Source organism: Puma concolor, chromosome B2 (assembly GCF_028749965.1).
Source record: "Puma concolor isolate L17-30 chromosome B2, mPumCon1.1.hap2, whole genome shotgun sequence".
Taxonomy (NCBI): Eukaryota; Metazoa; Chordata; class Mammalia; order Carnivora; family Felidae; genus Puma; species Puma concolor.
This window is the reverse complement of record NC_141671.1, coordinates 95,967,941-95,986,568: the sequence shown is the minus strand read 5'-3', so window position 1 is coordinate 95,986,568 and position 18,628 is coordinate 95,967,941. Positions and strand designations below refer to the sequence as shown.

General features: G+C 38.0%; 2 pseudogenes; both read right to left on the bottom strand.

Moving 5' to 3' along the window:
• Nucleotides 1-8,035, bottom strand: part of LOC112862694 (piezo-type mechanosensitive ion channel component 1-like) — a 70,492-nt pseudogene extending 62,457 nt beyond the window's left edge.
• Nucleotides 8,036-16,532: 8,497 nt separating this feature from the next.
• Nucleotides 16,533-18,326, bottom strand: LOC112862516 (intraflagellar transport protein 74 homolog pseudogene; annotated as a pseudogene).
• Between the last annotated feature and the right edge of the window lie 302 nt (nucleotides 18,327-18,628).

Below are 18,628 nucleotides of genomic sequence, written 5' to 3'. Positions count from 1 at the left end.
CTGTCAGAAATAGCCCTTGTTATATCTGAAAGTAGATATTTCATTGACTGTCATAGTAAATCTTCAGGAAAAAAGGTACTTGGAGAAGCAGTAGCCTATATGTTTCTGAATTTAGAAAGCATCTTTTGCTGTCAACCCTGTGTTGTAAATATTCTTTGGTAACACAAATGCCTGTGTGAATGGCAGCCAGACTTTGCTTATTTGGTGTAGATATTCATTAGAAGCTGCAAAATGGTTCCTTGACATATTTTACTAAACTACACAAGGAATACAGTATGATTCTAAATGGACTCTTGATATTTAGGCTCTTTTACCCAGAGCTGAAAGCGTAACCCTGGATATTTTCATTGGCAGCAAATTTTGGCTTTGTTCATTTATTCAGCAGTTATTTATTGAGCATCTTTTCAAGGTCAGATACCACTGGAGGACCTGGGGTACAAAGATGAACAAGATAGGTACATCTTTGTCCCATGGAAGTCACAGCTTATTCAGATAGACATTAAGCAGAGGATTATATTAGTAATGACTTCATTACTGTTGTGATGGTGGTATAAAGTAAAAATCTAGTGTACAATGAGAGAATATAATGAGAGCCCCCAATCTCATTTGAGGTGGTGAGTTGGGGTGAGGGGTAGGAGTGGGATTCAGAAAAGGCTTCCCAGATGGGTCTTATTTAATATAAGGACTGAAAAAATAAATGGGAATTAGCAGGGCAGTGAGAGCAGTTGCCAGTGCCACAAATAGAAGAATGATGAATGCTAATAGAAATGACACACTTCTGATAAAATCTCAATTATGCTTATCTAATCCTATTTTATAATTGTTCTGTCACTGATACTGGGTAAGAAGGACTGTATGATCTGTAAAACCTGGTTAAAATAACTATATTAGAAAGGACTGGACTGCTTTCAAGGAAACTTTGAAGGTCAGGAGATGAGGCAGAAATTGTAATGTTCACAAGAAGATGGCCACCATACACATCACATGAGGGTTCTAACTTATTCTAGTAATTGTTTACACTAAACAGAAAAAAATTTTTCTTTGATATATTTCTTGACATATGGGGATTATAACATATTTTAGTATTATCAGTCAAGTTGTACCTGATATGTTACCCAGCTCTAAGATCATGCTTAACATTTTTGGTATTTAATAAGGTAACTATTGCATTGTCCATATGTCCAAAATAAGAAAGAAATAAAGACATCAGGAAGGAAAATGAGACAGAGACAGAAAGGAAATAAAAGCAAGATAATTAAATTTAACACAAGTTATGTTGTGAAAAATGTGTTTAAAATCAAGTAACATCATTTTTCATTTTTGTTCAGAAATTTAAATGATCATTAAGAACTGGAATTATTCTATATTCACCAGAACAATAAACATGTTGACTGGAAAATACTGTAGAATTTTCTGTATCCCTCAATTTGGAGCCACTGGTATTTTAGGTGGATCTAAAATACAGTTCTTTAGGGAAATTTACTTGTGTTTCCTCCCAATTATGGACGCAGTACCAGGTTTAAGGGCTTAGAGAGAGAAAAAGGAACAAGCATTGCAGTTGCCATCAGATGTGGGCTGGGACTGCAGTCATCTGAGCAAGCCACTTGATTTATGCTATTGAATTTAATTCTAATAGCAACTTCTTTTTACATGTGGGAAAACTCAGGCTCAGAGAGCTTAACTAATTTGCTGACGTATTTGAACCAGGATTCAGATGTAATACAGAGCCCATTTTATTTCTTGTAAATTAGAGAAAAAATGTTTTTTCCCCTCTAGAGAAAGAATGCCTGATTTTCCTTATTATTCTAGATTAGCGGCTGTCTATAAAATGCTGAGAGGTCTCATAAAGGTAAACTTACATCTGGTGTGTGGTTCAAAGAGAATTTTCTTAACTAGATGGTAAAATGTTCCTTACAAGAGATGAGTGTAGAAACAGAACTTGGATTGCTAATGACTTTCTTGTTCATATTTACTTTAGAGTCTTACTTTTTTTCATTACAAATGTAAAGATGTTGACTCTAGAAAAGTAGAAATATAAAAGGGCATAAAGAAAAAAAATCAGAACATGCTGCAACTCAAAGACAACCATTTCATTAACATCAGCATTTTCTGCTAACATTTTCTGCATATTCTTATGAATATATGTTCCCAGTGATATAGTCATACTAAATATAAAATTTTGTCATTTTCACTTGACACTCTAATATAATTTTTATCCCTTGCTAAAAACTACTCGTAAAAGTAATTTTAATAGATGCATATTATTCCATTGTGTAACTTAGAAACAAGCCAAGTGAAATATTCACTGTATACAGCAATTATTATGACTCATGGTTGGAACTATTAAGGTAAATATAAAGGTAAAATTAAATCTTTTCTTTTGGTGAAAACTTTTTAAAAAAATAACGAACTTGCTTTAGATTAAGGCATTTGCCAAATGGGATAAATTCATAGTAAACCTGGTGGTAGGTCAGGGTTTCTTTCATCTAGACCTTCGGAGAAAATTTTAATCTAGTTCTTTAAACTTAACTGTAATTTGGGACAGGGCATTGCTCATCTTTCCTGCATATAAAGGCTTTTTGTTCTTTCACATTTTGGTTGGATAAAGCAAAGAATTTAGCAATTATAGAAAATAACATGCGTATCCTTTTTCTTGACTTTTAATCAGTATTTTATCCCAGAAAACCTGAAACATGAGGAACCACTTTGTATATAGTTCTGCCTATTGACCGATTTTTGTTTGTTTGTTTGTTTTTGTTTTTACCTGGCTACTGAGTCAAGAGCATAGATTCCAGAATTAGACTGAGGTCACATTCTGATTCTCTACTTAAGCACTGCATGGATTTAAGCAAATGACTCAACCTCCAACCTCATTTTTCTCACTTAGGGTGTGGGTGTAATAAACATTGCCTAGCTCAGGGGACTCCTGTCAGGATTAAATGAATCCATACACATAAAGCATTTACAGTGTTGCTGGTACGCTGCAAGTTCTTAATAAATATCAGCTATTATTTTGTGATTATGCCCTTATCTTTCATTTGGTAGCAAAGATTTGGTTAACACACCATTTTCAGCTTAAAGCCTAATCTGTTCTGTAATGCCTTTAAGGGCACAGAATCTGCATTCCTCAGGAAGGCTACCTGTTCTTTTAGTTCATTACCTTGGTCAGATGTCTATGTCTAGAGGTTTATTTCTGAGATTACTCTTTGGTTTAGTTGCTATTTTGATTCTCGGTAATATAATTTGGGACTTTGGAACTCACTGAATGGTGTAAGACATCCCTCAAGAAAATGGAGCTGCCAGTGTAGCTATCACCGGCAGAACTCTGCCTGCCCCAATCTCTGCTTGAAGGGAAAGAGGAAAACAGGAACTGAGGATAATGGTTATGCTAGTCTGGTTAGAATAAAGGACGTGTTGTAGGGACGATGGGATACGAGTTGGCAAATGGAGGTTGGCATTAGATTGTAGAGGGCCTTGAGTGCCTGGGTAAAGCCATTGGATTCTGTTCTTTGGTTTATGGAGAGTGATAGGATGGAGGAAGGACGTTTTTCCAGAGACGCTGGAGTAGGAGTCACCTGTCTCCTAATTCTTATGTTCTTAAATTCATTTTCTTCTCAGTTAGAGATTGTAGGAGGGCATTGTGTTCACATCCCCACTAGTGTCCAAGTAGTCTAGTCACTGAGGAAGGTATTTTTTTGTGAAGGTAGTTTTTCTACAGTCCTGAAGTCACTATATGCAGATGGCTACCACTTTTGTGCCTGTAGTGTTGGCCCTGGGCCCCAGAGTTTTTTTGTGACATTTCTGTTCCTTGGAAGCTCAAAAAAATTAAGACTGGATTGTTTTAGAAGCAAGATTTGAGGATTATTATTGTTTAATCTCTTTGCTGTAATAAAATTTTACTCCTATGAATAGTTATTTGCTAGGTTATACTACGTACACATGCAAAACAGATGCTGTGTATTTTCTGAGTAATCAGAATCCTTGAGAGTTGTGCCCAGCAGTAAGTGGTGCCTTAGTCTAAAAGGTTAATTCTTTTATCAGCTAAAGAAGCTCTCAAGCATCTTCCAGAACATAATTGTCTATGTAACAAAGTTGCTGGATAATGAGGGGAAACATTTCCATTAATAATATAGCACAGGAACTACAAGGCAATTGCAATGAGGTTAAAGGGTAAGAACAAAATGCCAGAAGGAAGTTGTTAATCGAAAGGCTATCTAATTTTTATTGTGTTTTGCAACAAATTCTGTGGAGATTTTATGTACCACCCCAGACAGAAATTAATTATATCCAGCTCTGGGTTTCTACAATTTATTCATGCCCCTCATTTTTGCACTTCCATGTCGTGTTGTAATTAGTTTATATCTGTCTTTCCCACTAGACTGCTGATACTTGACACTGGGGATAGGCCACTTATCTTCGGGTATCCTGCACCTGACATAGGCATGCCACATAGTATGTGTTCAATAAATACTGAATTTTTGTTGAGTGAGAATCTGTTTATAAAAGTCAGTATTAAGTAATAGATGATTGCCACAATCAGTGACAGCTTAAAAGAGAACCAATTTCATTACAGAGAGCCAGGCTTAGTAACAGTATTCCACAGGGACGTGTCAGTAATGACAGGGGCTGAACCTGACACTTGATCTATTCCCTGTGACCAAGAATGAGACCTACCAGATAATGTGCACAGGTTGTATTATGCAGTGTTTTTTGGCAAAAAGTGGGTATGAGTAACAAAGAAGATTGATGGATACTGTTTTGATTGATCACCGACATAGACCTAAGAGTGGATCTTAGGTGACTCGGGGCTGATTTCCTTTGCCAGGTAGCAAAGAGGCAGCAGCGGGAGCAGAAAGTAGCTGTAGCCCTGCCCCATATGTGAAGTTACTATGGTCCCCAGAGCTCCTGGGTGATGCTCTCTGCTCTGGCTGGGCGAGGGTTGGTCTGGGGAGCCCGGGGGGAAAACTCTCCGGGTGAAAGTGCTTGCCTCAGCTCACTCCTGTCATTCTGACCCAGACCACCCTTAGGTCATGTCCCACTCTAGGGTGTGATAATACATGTCTGTCTCTAGCTGTGCCCTGGGTTTAGGTATAGAAGACCTGTGCCAAGCCTTGGCACAATGATAGGCCAAGGAGAGGGAACTATTATACTACACTCTAACAGACCAAAAACTAAATTCACTCAGTTTTTTTCCATTTGATTTCTTCTCCACCACCAGCTCTAATACCAGCCACCATAGCCTCCTAACTGGTCTCCCAGGCCTACACTAAAATATTCTGTATCCAGGTCCTATCAGTCAGGAAGATCTTAAGGTGAAAATCTGATTATGTCGCCACCAACATCCCTTGCCTTCTAGTGCTTAAATTCTTACAAAGTTTCCTATTATCCTAGGATGAAATCTCCAGTGCTCACCCTGACCTACAGTCCCTGAATGGTGTGGCACTGGCATGTTTCCAGCCTCGGCTCCTATCATGCCTCCTCTTCCTCCAGTCTCCAGTCACTTCCTCTGGTACAACATACTCCCTCACCACAAGGAATTTGCATATATGGCTCCTTTTCCGTGGGTCAATCTGCCCAGTCCTCTTTACCTACTTAGTTTTTTATGCTTCAGCTCTCAGTTCAAATGCCTCTTCGCCAAGGGAACAGTCTTTGTTTAATTATGTTTTCATAAAACCTTTCCTTTTTTCAAAGCACATATCTCAGTTGGTAAGTACACGTTTATCTATGTGGTAATTGGATTAATGTTTATCTCCCTATCAGATTCTAAATTTCATAGTGCAGGGATTATACTGTTTTAGTATCCTCAGTGACTAGCACAGTGACAGATGCATAGTAGTTGCTCAATAAATATATCACTACTAAATGAAAAAAAGGAAAATTATCACCATAACTAATACTTGCTGCCTTCTGGACACTCTTCTGGAAGTTATTTATAACTCATTCAATCCTCACAATGCCAAATTAGGCATATTCACTATTATTATGCCCATTTTACAGATGAGGAAACTGAGGCACAGATAAAGAACTCAAGGTTACACAGCAATTGGCAGCACGAACATTTGTACCCAGTTTCCATGCTCTGTAACTGTCTGCCATACTGCCTCTTGGGGTGAGGAGCTTTATTATTTCATCCAAACCTTAAACTAAGTATAACCATCTCCATTGAACAGATAAGTAAACTGAAGGTAAGTGAGTTAAAATAACTTACTCAAGGTCATGACCTTGTTAAGTGGCAAAGCCAAAGTTTTAATACAGGTCCCTTAAAAATCATGCAGTTTCCTTTGTAACAGTCCTTCTCTGGGTGTGTTATAACACTTTGAGTGAGAAATTCTGATCTAGAGAAAATAGCTAGAAAATCACTAATTACGATGACACCAAAATGTGACTCATGATTTAATGAGTGCTTGCCATGTGTGAGGTGCTGTGTGATGTTCTTTATGGAGATTGCTGCATTGAATCCTGACAAGGATGCTGTGAGTTGGAGAAGCACCCCAATACTTTCAGGGGTTTGGTAAAATTGGACTGTGTGAGAGTCCAGGGAGCAAGTATTCCCCCAAAGAATCAGAACATAAAAAGCGAGAATGGTTTGCAATTTGTGTGGCTGGATGCTGATGGCTGGATTCATTCTTGAAGCTCACCTGAGGTTACAGAGAATGAAATTCCAGTAAGGGATGTTTAAGCGGAAGAAAAAGCTTATGATTTATGTCTTGTACTCTTTGCATTTAAACAGTGCAGACACTGATCAGGATAGAAACCATGCAGGGAAGCCCTGGTCTGAAATGTCATTTCACTGTAGTTTCTTTAGTGTTATGCAGTGTGGTTGCAAGATATGCTGAAATGGAAATTTAGTGCTACCATATTCTGAGATGTATTTACACGGTGTTTTTATAGTCTGTGCATGTACCTTCTGTTTATTACTAAATAAGCTCTATATTCATCGTTGTTGACTGAGGCGAAGACTGACATAGTGACATTGAAAAGATGAAGCAAGATTATATCTCAGAGTAAAACATGCAGCCTAGAAAATGGAAACTCAGAAGTAAATGCCGATATCTGAATAAAGAAGCAATTTTCAGGGTTTACTTTACATGGTTCTTAAGGAGCCAATCACATTTATATCTGTGTATGTTATTTCTCACTACAAAACTAGTAATTGCTTGTTTAATACTTTCAGATAAGGGTGAGGTTTTGCTGACAACTACATTCTTTTAGAAAGCCGGAAATAATGAAAACAAAGCAAATGTAACAAATTATTGGCTGCATTAATTACAACACCTTTTCCCCCCAAAGGAAGGTTCTGGTTGTTGCAATCCTAGTATCAAAGGAGTGATTTGTTTAGAACTGTCATTTACATTACTTGCTTCCAAATTACGGGCTAAAGATATATCAGGACATGAATGGAAATCTCTCTTTCTGACTAATGCACATTCATGTTCCATATGTGATATGAAACATACCTATTGTCCCACAGATTCTTTTCCTCCATTAACCTCTTCCTTTTGCTTCAGAATTACCTACAAAGAAATGAAATGGAGCTGCATTGTATAACCAAATGGTGGAAATTTCTTTTTCTTCTTCTACAGAAGTGAAAGATTTTTTTTCCCAGACAGAAAGATTTGCTGCCACCTGTATCCTTGGGTTTTACCTAGCTGATAAAGAGCCCATGGATTATACAAACATAACTGTATTTCCATTATCTCCCTCTGACAAATTACAGCCTGCCAATGCAACTGCCATAGTAGAGAGCAGGCATTTGGTTTTAAACTGTCTTCTTTTGCTGAAATCCTTAAAACAAGGCCATGATTCTTCATAGTTAGTTGAAATAGAAAATGCTCAGGCTCGATACACACAAGGAAATTGCAACCTCCTTCTCCCACTCCCCCTCTCCGATCACCTTTCATTTATGGAGACCCTTTACTGCATTGCAGTCCTGCAAAGCTCTCAGGGAGCCAGAACCACGGGCCGGGGGTGGGACTGCATGCCAAGCACCACCGCCTCTCTTATAGCCAAACCACAGAGCCTCGCTTGAGGTCATCTTTTACATTGTATTCCGATTTTATAGAGCTGCTTTCTGTAAAGAGAAGACAGACACATTGCTGAGATGTGTGCAGCATGATAGTTTTATAAGAAGAAAAGAAAACCCCAAAGGTTATACAGTTACCTACCAGTCTCATCCAGTGCTGCAATTTTTGGAAGAGGTGGTGGGAAAAAGAAAAGTTCTCCCTTTAGTATGTGACAGTAGATATAGGAAACTGTTTTGGTCCGATTAATTTTGTTATTTTTCCTTGAAAAAAAATGAAAAGGAGAGAATGTATGCACTGCCCTGCTTTTTTCTCTCTAAACTTTTTAATGTAATTATGAAATAGTATCATATTTTGAAATAATTTTATTTGGTCTCTTTTGAAAAAGTACATTTGTAAGAGATTCTTCTGTTTTTATGGGGCCTCTTGGACTATGAGGTGGAATATTTCCCTCTTTGGGCCCTAGAAGAAAGACATGCCTACTATCACACTAATTTTTTTTAATGCTTTTAAAATTTATTTTGGAAGAGAGAGAGAGAGGGAGAGAGAGAGAATGAGAGAGAAAACGCACACAGAATCTGATGTGGGGCCCTATCTCACAAATTGTGAGATCATGACTTGAGCCAAAGTCAAGAGTCGGACACTTAACTGACTGAGCCATCTGGGCACCACTACCCGCACACCTGTTGAAGGCTATTTAAGGAGGAAAGTCTTTATCCTGAGGATGTTTTCTTGGGAATGGCCTCTGTTGGACCTCTGTTGTCTAGGCAGTGCAGCAAACTCCTCTTGTGTGGTTAGGGTTTGTGATCCCCATTGGGTTCACCCCAGTGAAGACTACCCACAGAAGGGTTAATTGCCTAGGTAGTGGCATTTTAAGTGAGTGCCCTTACTCTCTGAACTTCAATTTCCTGTTCTGAATAATTGAAACAATAAATCCTCCCCGTCTTCTCCCCCCATAGGGCTGTGAAAATTAAATGGGAAGGCATGTGAAATACTTTGTAACATAGAACATGAAATACATTGTAACATAGAATGATCTCTCCATATTGAGGCTGTTTTTGGCTTCCTCATCGTTTTTATTTAAGGATATGGATGTTCCTCTCCTTACTTGCCCCATCTCCCTAAATGTATTTGAGTCTCCTACCTAGCCTGGAAAACGTCCTTCTCAAATTCCTCTTCCTAGCCATTATTAGAAGGGTAAATCAAATACTTGGTTTCTTGTCTGCCTTTCTGCTAAGTGTCAACTCCAGGAGAAAGGTGCTATGTCGTTTGGCTCATCAGTGTTTCCCTGTGGTCCAGTGCCAAGCCTGGGTGCATTCAGCAAGTATTTGCTGAAGAACAATGAGTGCTTAGAAGGTTCCTGAGTCCACTGTTTGGACCTCTTTTGTTCTTCTGCTTGCTCCTTACTCTAGGGGCTGCTCTCCCCAGGGAATGTGATGTGGAGATACTTTGGGCAAGTGTGAGTTTTAGTCTGAAATAGTCTAATGATTTTACATTTTATTAAAATATCCTCCATTTCCATTATACTTTGATTTTCTTAGCACCTATAATCCTTTTTAGGAAAGAAGGCCAAATGCCCTTACTAAATATTTTGACTTAAAAAAATGCTTCAAGGAATTAAAGAATAAGTGTTTTTATACATGTTCATTGAAACCAGACCTCTAGCAAAAACATTTGCTTATTTCATTGCTGACCTCTCATTTGAAGCTAGTTCAAGTGAAGTAGAGATTGTTTTTAGAAGCTTACAATTAACCTCAAGTCATGAAAGTGAGAAGAAAATGATAAGAACATTTATTTTATTTCAGTGTATACTCAGAACTTCTGGAGACCTGTGTAATGGGCTATAAATATAGTACATTTCTAATTTAATGGATTTAAAAAATAATTATCTTTACTAATATTAAATTATTTATGGTGAAATCTTAATAAGATATATAACTTTTATGAACTGTGAAATTACTGTAATGTTTTGAAAGTTGTTCCTTATTCTTTCACTGATTCAGTGCATGATACTGCAGAGGGTTTGTGACTTTTATATTTGAGTATCTGAAACTAAGATAATAGGCAGTGCTTTTTGCTGCCTCTTTGGAGAACTACAGAGTGAAAATAAAATATTTCCTTAACGGTTTTGGAAGATGAGATATAAAGGCTAATATATATGTTTTGTATCTGTATAAATGTTTATGTGCACATACATATGTAAATATGTATGCAATTATCATTTTAGAACTTTCAACAGTCTTTTTTCTTTTGAATTATGAAATATTTATACAAAATAACATCTGTAACAGGATGTAACAGCCTATAACCTCCTGCCCTCCTGGGCCCCTCCAGGCACAGAGTGAACACCATTATCAGAGTGGTCACTTAGTCTGGTGACCAGGAAGGATTATGAAGACCTGGAAAGTTTCTTTAACTCAGGTTTAAGACAATAAAGGTATTGAGAATGAATGAACCCATGTTGTGGAATGTGAGTTGCACTTTATTATTATATTATTTATTATATACATTATTTTGTGTACTATACTGTTGGTTTAAGTACAATTATATTGAACAAAAATATCAGATGGTGTATCAAGGGACTCAGCTATTTATTTGTGGACCTTCCTGACTAGGAGTTGGTGACCTGTAATTTTGTATCTCTGATCACCGTGGAACTAGTTTTCTGCTGTGGTCTGGTTCCCATTTCTCCTGTTTGTTAGTTGTTCAGGCTTTCCATATCCTCTTTTCTCCATGCTATTCTGCCTTGTCCCATTCATTCATGCTGGAATCCAAACCTTCCTGGTAACGGAATGCTTTTTATTCCTTGCAGATTTAAGTAAAGATTTGATCTCTTTTGCCTCCATCATCTGTAGATTCCATGGGTTGCTTTCTCTGATATACTGTAAAATATTTATGTCCACTATTATTTGATTATAACTTTTCTATATTCTCGGCTATGCATTTTATTCATTTCCATCTGAGTAATTTTCTTGGTTAGGTCTGTGAAGAGGAAGGTTATGAGTTCGTTTGGCTTTTTGCTAGGAACAATAATTTCCATGTTGCGTTTGAGCTGACAATGGGATTCTTCATTGGGCAGTTATGTAGATGCCGTTACACTTTGGTGTAATGGGATTTCACTACTTATTAAGGGATTACATAATGTGTCTTACCAGTCACAAAGTCTTCAACATTCTCATGACTCAAGATAGATATTAGTTCTATATGTAATATTTCCATGTAAATAATGAACATGGACAAGTAAACTCATTATTCTGCTTTGTTCATGAATATGATTTTTCATAATATCTGCTTTTTATTTTATTTTATTTTTTTTCAAAATTTTTTTTTCAACGTTTATTTATTTTTGGGACAGAGAGAGAGACAGAGCATAAACGGGGGAGGGGCAGAAAGAGAGGGAGACACAGAATCGGAAACAGGCTCCAGGCTCTGAGCCATCAGCCCAGAGCCCTACGCGGGGCTCGAACTCACGGACCGCGAGATTGTGACCTGGCTGAAGTCGGACGCTTAACCGACTGCGCCACCCAGGCGCCCCAATATCTGCTTTTTAAAATGCTTTACTCATTTGGGAGAATCTTAGTCGAGAAGGAACTGCTTCCTCTACTTTTCTGTGACTGAAAATAGTGTTGATTTACACAGACTTTGAAAGGCTGTGGCCTGAGTGAGAATACAAATATATTGTGCTCATGTTGGTCATAACCCTGTTGCCTTAGTGTGGTCTCTAGATCTATAAAATAGGCTTCATGTCAGAAGTCAATTAGGAACACATGTTGTCTGTTAATTGCATGTTAATGAATAGGCTCCAAATAAAATGTTAGAAGTTTTTCTTCTCCAAATGTGTATCATGTTGAATTTCAAAATATGATTTTCTTAAAAAAAAACCTTATTCTTAAATCATTTAAAATTTACAGAAGACTTACAAAGACAGTATAGAGAGTTTTTGTATATCCTTCACCCTGCTTCCCCTAATGCTAACATCTTACATAACCATGGTACATTTATTAAAGTAAGAAACTCACATTGGTGTAATACTATTAAACTACAGACTTTATTTGGATTTCACAAGTTTTTCCTCCTGTGAAGGACATATTTTTAAATCACTTTATTTTTAGAGCATTATTTTATGGAGAATTATTTTAATAAAAGAGCTTAATGAAGTTATGCCTTTAAGGGATTGGGAAGTCTAATGTAGATATATTTTTGGGAACTTCTCTAGAAAGTTAATGAAGGATTTTAAATAATTTTGTAAGGTGAAAACATTAAAACATTAAGTATTTTAATTTTGATTTACAGCATCATTTTAACCAGTATGTTTATTATTCTATATAATGAATATAGTATCATTTATATGAATACTTCTTTCAAATGAATGCAGTTTTGCTTTTCCTAAGGGTCAGAAGTGTGGATATAAGGAAACTTCTACAATCATATCTTTTTTTCATCCTGTAGTTTTTAAAGTCATTGACTCTCTCACAGGCTTCCCCTGTATCCATGGTGAATTTTACATATTATGGAGAATACTGCCAATTTTGATGAAGGCTAGAATAATTTTTACTTTTAAATTTTGTAAAATGTTTATTTCTTATTTTTGAGGGAGAGAGAGAGAGACAGAGTGCAAGTGGGGGAGGGGAAGAGAGAGAGGGAGACGCAGAATCTGAAACAGGCTCCAGGCTCTGAGCTGTCAGCACAGAGCCTGATGCGGGGCTCAAACCCATGAACCGTGAGATCATGACCCGAGCCAAAGTTGGACGCTTAACCGACTGAGCCACCCAGGTGCCCCAATTTTGTTTTCTTCATGAAAAGATGTTACATCAACCTTTCTCTTTTTTCATTTTATTTGATAGCTTAGCAAATTAATACATTAAAAAAAAAAAAAACCAGGGGCGCCTGGGTGGCGCAGTCGGTTAAGCGTCCGACTTCAGCCAGGTCACGATCTCGCAGTCCGTGAGTTCGAGCCCCGCGTCGGGCTCTGGGCTGATGGCTCGGAGCCTGGAGCCTGTTTCCGATTCTGTGCCTCCCTCTCTCTCTGCCCCTCCCCCGTTCATGCTCTGTCTCTCTCTGTCCCAAAAATAAATAAACGTTGGAAAAAAAAAATTAAAAAAAAAAAAACAAAAAAAAACAAAAAAAACCATTGTCTTTGTCCCACTTTGCTCTTTTGTGCTCCTTGTGCTTAGTGCAGGATACTAAGCATTGTTGACTTTTCAAACATTTGTTTTCATTAATACCTGAGCACTAGTGTAAATGTAAGGGACACAGATTAAAAAGTGAATGCCTGGGTGATGGTGGCATTGATGGTACCACAGTGGTGACTTGGCTCTCTTCACAAGAAAAAACAACTGAGAATAATTCAAGAGCAATATACCACTGAGAGCATCCCTTAATACATGGGTGAAGCTAAAGCATCCCCTGTACCACAGAGATCAAGAGAGACTGTGGTAGAATGGTACGAGAGCTGACTGCATTGCCCCTCTCCCAGGCCAGTGCAGCACCACACCAACAGGTCTCCATTGAGCCGCCAGTCCTTCAGTGGGAAAAGAGAACACAGTGGGGAGCACTGGCTCCCCCCAGCGTTGCTCTGTGGGAGACCCTACTCTGATCTCATACCACAAAGACTGAAGAGGCATCTGTGTTGCTCAACCAATGGGAATCTGAATGTGATGGGTAAATGAGGAGGGGCTTGCAAAAATCAGCATATGGATCTTGGCAGGTCGGGTTCATACCTGTGATGCCCAAGTAGTAATCCCAACCAGTGGTTTTGCTGTCTGACTAGGGAGGCAGATTGGGTTGCCCTCTGACTAGGGAACTAAGTAGGGTACAGATCTGTGTGATGTGGAACCTCAAATGAATTTTGACGTCCCTAGAGCCCTGTTTACTCACACCCAGGCATTGAGCTAAGTCACATCCCCACCTGCTGTGGAGTGTCTTCTGGCCCTATCAGACCAAAAGGGCTGGAGACAACTCCTGGAAGGTGTGTGGACCAGCAGCACTTGAGCTGAGAGGTGGGTGGGCACAGTCAAGTGGTCCTGCTTGGTCAGGGAACTTGGGGTGCAGGTTGGTATAAGTTAAGTCAACAAACAAAGAACTTTACCTTTGTTTGGCTGCTCTTTGTTAGGGATGCTTCTCCCATTGTGCCAGGTAGGAAATTTAATTTGTATTCAGCAGTGGGCTTAGAATATAGCCTTTAGACTCTTTGACCAAGGAACCTAGCCAGAGTACATGGGAAGCTCTGTAGCCCACCCAACAGTCCTATGTACAGTGGCACCTAAATAGAGAGCACAGCCATGGCTTTTCTTCCCTGTCTGAGGAGCAAAACTGATGGCTTCACTAGATCAGGAAATTCATTGTACACTCTGGACTAATTCAGGTACATAAACAATAAGCTGTATGGGTCCTGGGTCCCATCCTGCTGCCCTATGAGGACAGGGAAGCTAATTCATAGTACCACCTATTACTGAATTTATCTATTACCCAACTATCTCATGAACCTGACCACAGAATCCAGGAAACTATGGAGTCCATCTGCAGCTCACTTGGGTAGGGAATCAAGCCAGAAGCCCTATCCAACTTTTACCAGCCAGTGGCACATCCCCCATCCCTGTCCTCAGAGTTTGAACAGTTGCCTTGCCCCAAAATAGATCATGGTAGTAGGCTCCACCTGCCCGAAGACATAACCCAGAAACCCAAACTGAACTTATTGGTGAAGAGCTGCCACTGCTAAAGCAAACCTGTAAAGTCTGGAAGAAGATCCTGATTGCTAAATTACTCAAGATGAGGAATCAAGGATCATAAAAAATCAGGTAAAGACACCACCGAGGGAACTAATAAAGCTCCAATAACTGACCCTAAAGAAATGGAGATCTATGAACTGTCAGACAAAGAATTCAGAATAATCATCATAAGCAAATTTAGTTAATTACAAGAAAACACAGGCAACTAAATGAAATTAGGAAAATAATGCATGAACAAAATGAGAAATTTGACAAAGAAATGGTAACCATAAAAACCTCAGAAATCCTATAGTTGAAAAATACAGTAACTGAAGAGTTCAGTGAAGTTTCAAAAGTAGACTAGACCATGTAGAAGAAAGAATCAGTGACTTTGAGGATAGAGCATTTGAAATTACCCAGAGGAGCAGGGAGAAAAAAGAATGAAAAAGAGTGAATGGGATTATGGGAATTATGGAACACAATGAAAAGAAACAGTATTCACATTGTGGGAATTCCGGAAGCAGAAGAGAAAGAGAAAGGAACACAAATATATTTAATGCAACAATGGCTGAAAATGTTCTACACCTGGGGAGAGAAATGGACATCCAGATCCATGAGGTCCAAAAGACCCCAAAGGGGTCTCAGTGAACCCAAAGGGGCTACACTGAGACACATTATAGTTAAATTGTCAAAAGTCAAAAACCAAGAAAGAATTTAAGAGCAGCAGGAGAAAAGAAGTTACATAGAAGGGAGCCCCCATAAGATAACTGACAGATTTCTCAAAAGAAACCTTTCAGGCCAGGGGAAAATGAGATGACATATTCAAAATATTGAAAGAAAATAACTGTCAGTCAAGAATTCTATACCTAGAGAAGTTGTCCTTCAGAAACAAAGGACAGCTTTTGTTTGTGTAAGACACAAACTCTTACCATTGAGTATGATGTTAGCAATGAGCTTGTCATTTGTGTCCTGCACAAACAAAAGCTGGGGGAGTTCATTACCACCAGGCCTGCCTTACAAGAGATGCTAAAGGGAGTTCTTTGAGTGGAAGTAAAAGAATACTAGTTAACATCATAAAAACATAAAAAGATAGTGTAAGTCTTACTGGTAATGGTAAATATATAGTCATAATTAGATTCTGAAATATGGTAATAGTGGTGCGTAATTCATTTACAATGCTAACTTTAAAGATAAAAAATGAGTGTATTAAAAACTATACAGTAGTCTGTTATTGGGGCGCCTGGGTGGCTCAGTCAGTTAAGCGTCCGACTTCGGCTTAGGTCATGATCTCACGGTCCGTGAGTTCGAGCCCTGCATCGGGCTCTGTGCTGACCGCTCAGAGCCTGGAGCCTGCTTCAGATTCTGTGTCTCCCTCTCTCTCTGACCCTCCCCATTCATGCTCTGTCTCTCTCTGTCTCAAAAATAAATAAACGTTAAAAAAAATAAAAAAAAAACTATATAATCGTCTGTTATTAATTACATAGTATAAAAAGCATATAAATTGTAACAGCAATAATGTAAGGTGTGAGAAGAGGAGAAATTAAAGTGTAGGGTTTATGAATGCTATTGAAGTTAAGTCGCTATCAGTTTTATTTATTATTTATTTATTATTTATTTTGTATGCAAACTTTTTATTGAACTATTATTTAAAATATCACTCTTCAAAGAGGTCACAAAAATTATAGCACTCAAATATTTTAGGTAAAACTCTTCAAGGGTAAGCTATTTTTTTTTTTTTTCAGTCAGCTTGTCCAAAGTTTAGCAGTGGAGGACACTGCTACAGAGACTTGCAGTTGGTTCAGACTCAGTTTCTGCTCATGCTATGTAGAGTATCCACGAGGTTTTTATTGTACTCTGCAATCTGCTTGGTCACATTTTTCATAATTGACTGGTAATCACTCTTTTGACTCTTGGTTGCTATGAATTTTTTCATCCAAAATTATTTTGCTCATGGTGTTGCCACTTCCTGTCTAAATTTGTAAGCTTAGAATGTGTCTCATTTTCTTGCAATTGTGTCTTTAGCATCTCATAGTTTACATTTAGCTTCTGTTATTTTCTTAAAGGCATTTCTACGGGTTGTTAATACTGTTCTCTCGTGATGTAATTTCTTTTTCTTTTCTTCACCTGATGATTTCAAAGCTGGAAAATCATTATATGTTTTCAAATCAGCTGTCATTTGCTTAATTTTGCTTTTCAGAGAATACTGTTCCTCAGTCATCTTACTTTGCAGAAGCTCCATTTTCTGTAGATCCAACTGTAGACATTGGCTATCTGAGGTCAAATTTCTAGTTGTACTTTGTGATTTCTGCATTTCAGTAGATTTAAAGTTGAGATCATCCTACATCATCTTCAGCTCTTGGTTGGTGATAGAGGATATCTGTTTTATACAATTTATATTTCTACTACTGTGCTCCAAAAGTGTAACAATGTTGGCTTCTATCTGTGCCTTCTGTTCCAGTTCTTGATTCTTAGTTTCCTCAAAAGCCTCAATAAAAGTGTCCGTATTTTCCTCTCCCTGTTTTAGTTCCTTATACTTCTGACTCATTTCACCATGGTGTTCTTCTAAATCCATGGCTAGCTGTCTAATTTCTTCATTAAATTGCTTTATTTTTTCTTTTATGTCTATTAGCTGTTGCTCCTTGCTGCCTATTTCCTGATTATCTTCTTTAACTTGCTTGAGTAATCTCTCTCTTTCTTTCATTGGAAATCCCATGCTTTTGTCTTCAGCAATCATTTGGTCTTGATGGGACTCCAACTCATAAAGTTTTTCGTGCAGCAGTACAGCCTCCTATTTAACCTGGGAGTGTGCTATTTCAGCTTCCAAGCTCTCTTTTTTTTATGTTCAGTGAATCTAGCTGTTGCTGAAGTGTATCTAATTCCTGCAACAGTTTCTATTTGTGGTTTTCATTTCTATGTACCTGACTTGTTTTTCAGGAGATGTGTTTCTGATAATGTCATCTGCTGCTTGCTTTTCCTATTCAACTTCTACTCTTCTAGTTTATTTTTCCTTCGCTTGTCTTTCAGTAAATATGATATCCATATGTTGTGTGGATAGCTCATTTTGAGCTTTAAGCATGTTGTAATCATTCATTACTTCTTCCGTTTCAGCATTGGTACTAAGTTTATCTATCAGCTTATTGTAGTTTGCTAGTTGTCTTTGAACTCTTTGATTTCAACAGCTAAAGTCTCAGCTCTCTTCTCATATGACAAATACACTGAATTCTCTTGATTGTACATTTCTATTTCTTTCTGAAGTTTATTAACTTCTGTTGTAAGTTCGTTTATTTTACTTTGAAGAAATCCAAGATAATAAGATTTGTCTAAAATTTGCCTCTGGGAACCTTTCATTCCAGTTTTCATTCCACTCAAACCTTGTTGTGTTACAGGACAATCATCAACTTTGATTTGAGAAGACAGAATTCCTCCTGTCCCTATGGGACCACCACCAGAGCCTGGTCTTGCTGTTCCAGGTGACATTCCAGTTGCCACTCGAATATTACCTGATGGGGGGTCATATTCCAGAAGGAGGTCTTCCAGTCAACCCCGTTCCACCTTGTGAAACAGGGCAAGCTGCTGAAGGTTTGTAATTCCTGGCCATTGTTTGTTTACTTTAACCACTCCCCTGGTGCAGCAGGAGGAAGGTTGTAGCAGGGGTACTCAAAGTTGTTTCCAGGTTTCTATCAGTTTTAAAATAGGGTGTTATAAGTTTAAGATATGTAAGCTTTATGGTAACCACAAGGGGAAGTTCTGTAGTAATTACACAAAGGAACACGATAAAGAAGTCAAACAAACTGATATCAAAAGACATTAAAACACAAAAAAGACAATAGGATAAGAAACAAGGAACAGTGGATCTACAAAACAACTAGAAAAGAATTAACAAAATTACAATAGTAAGTC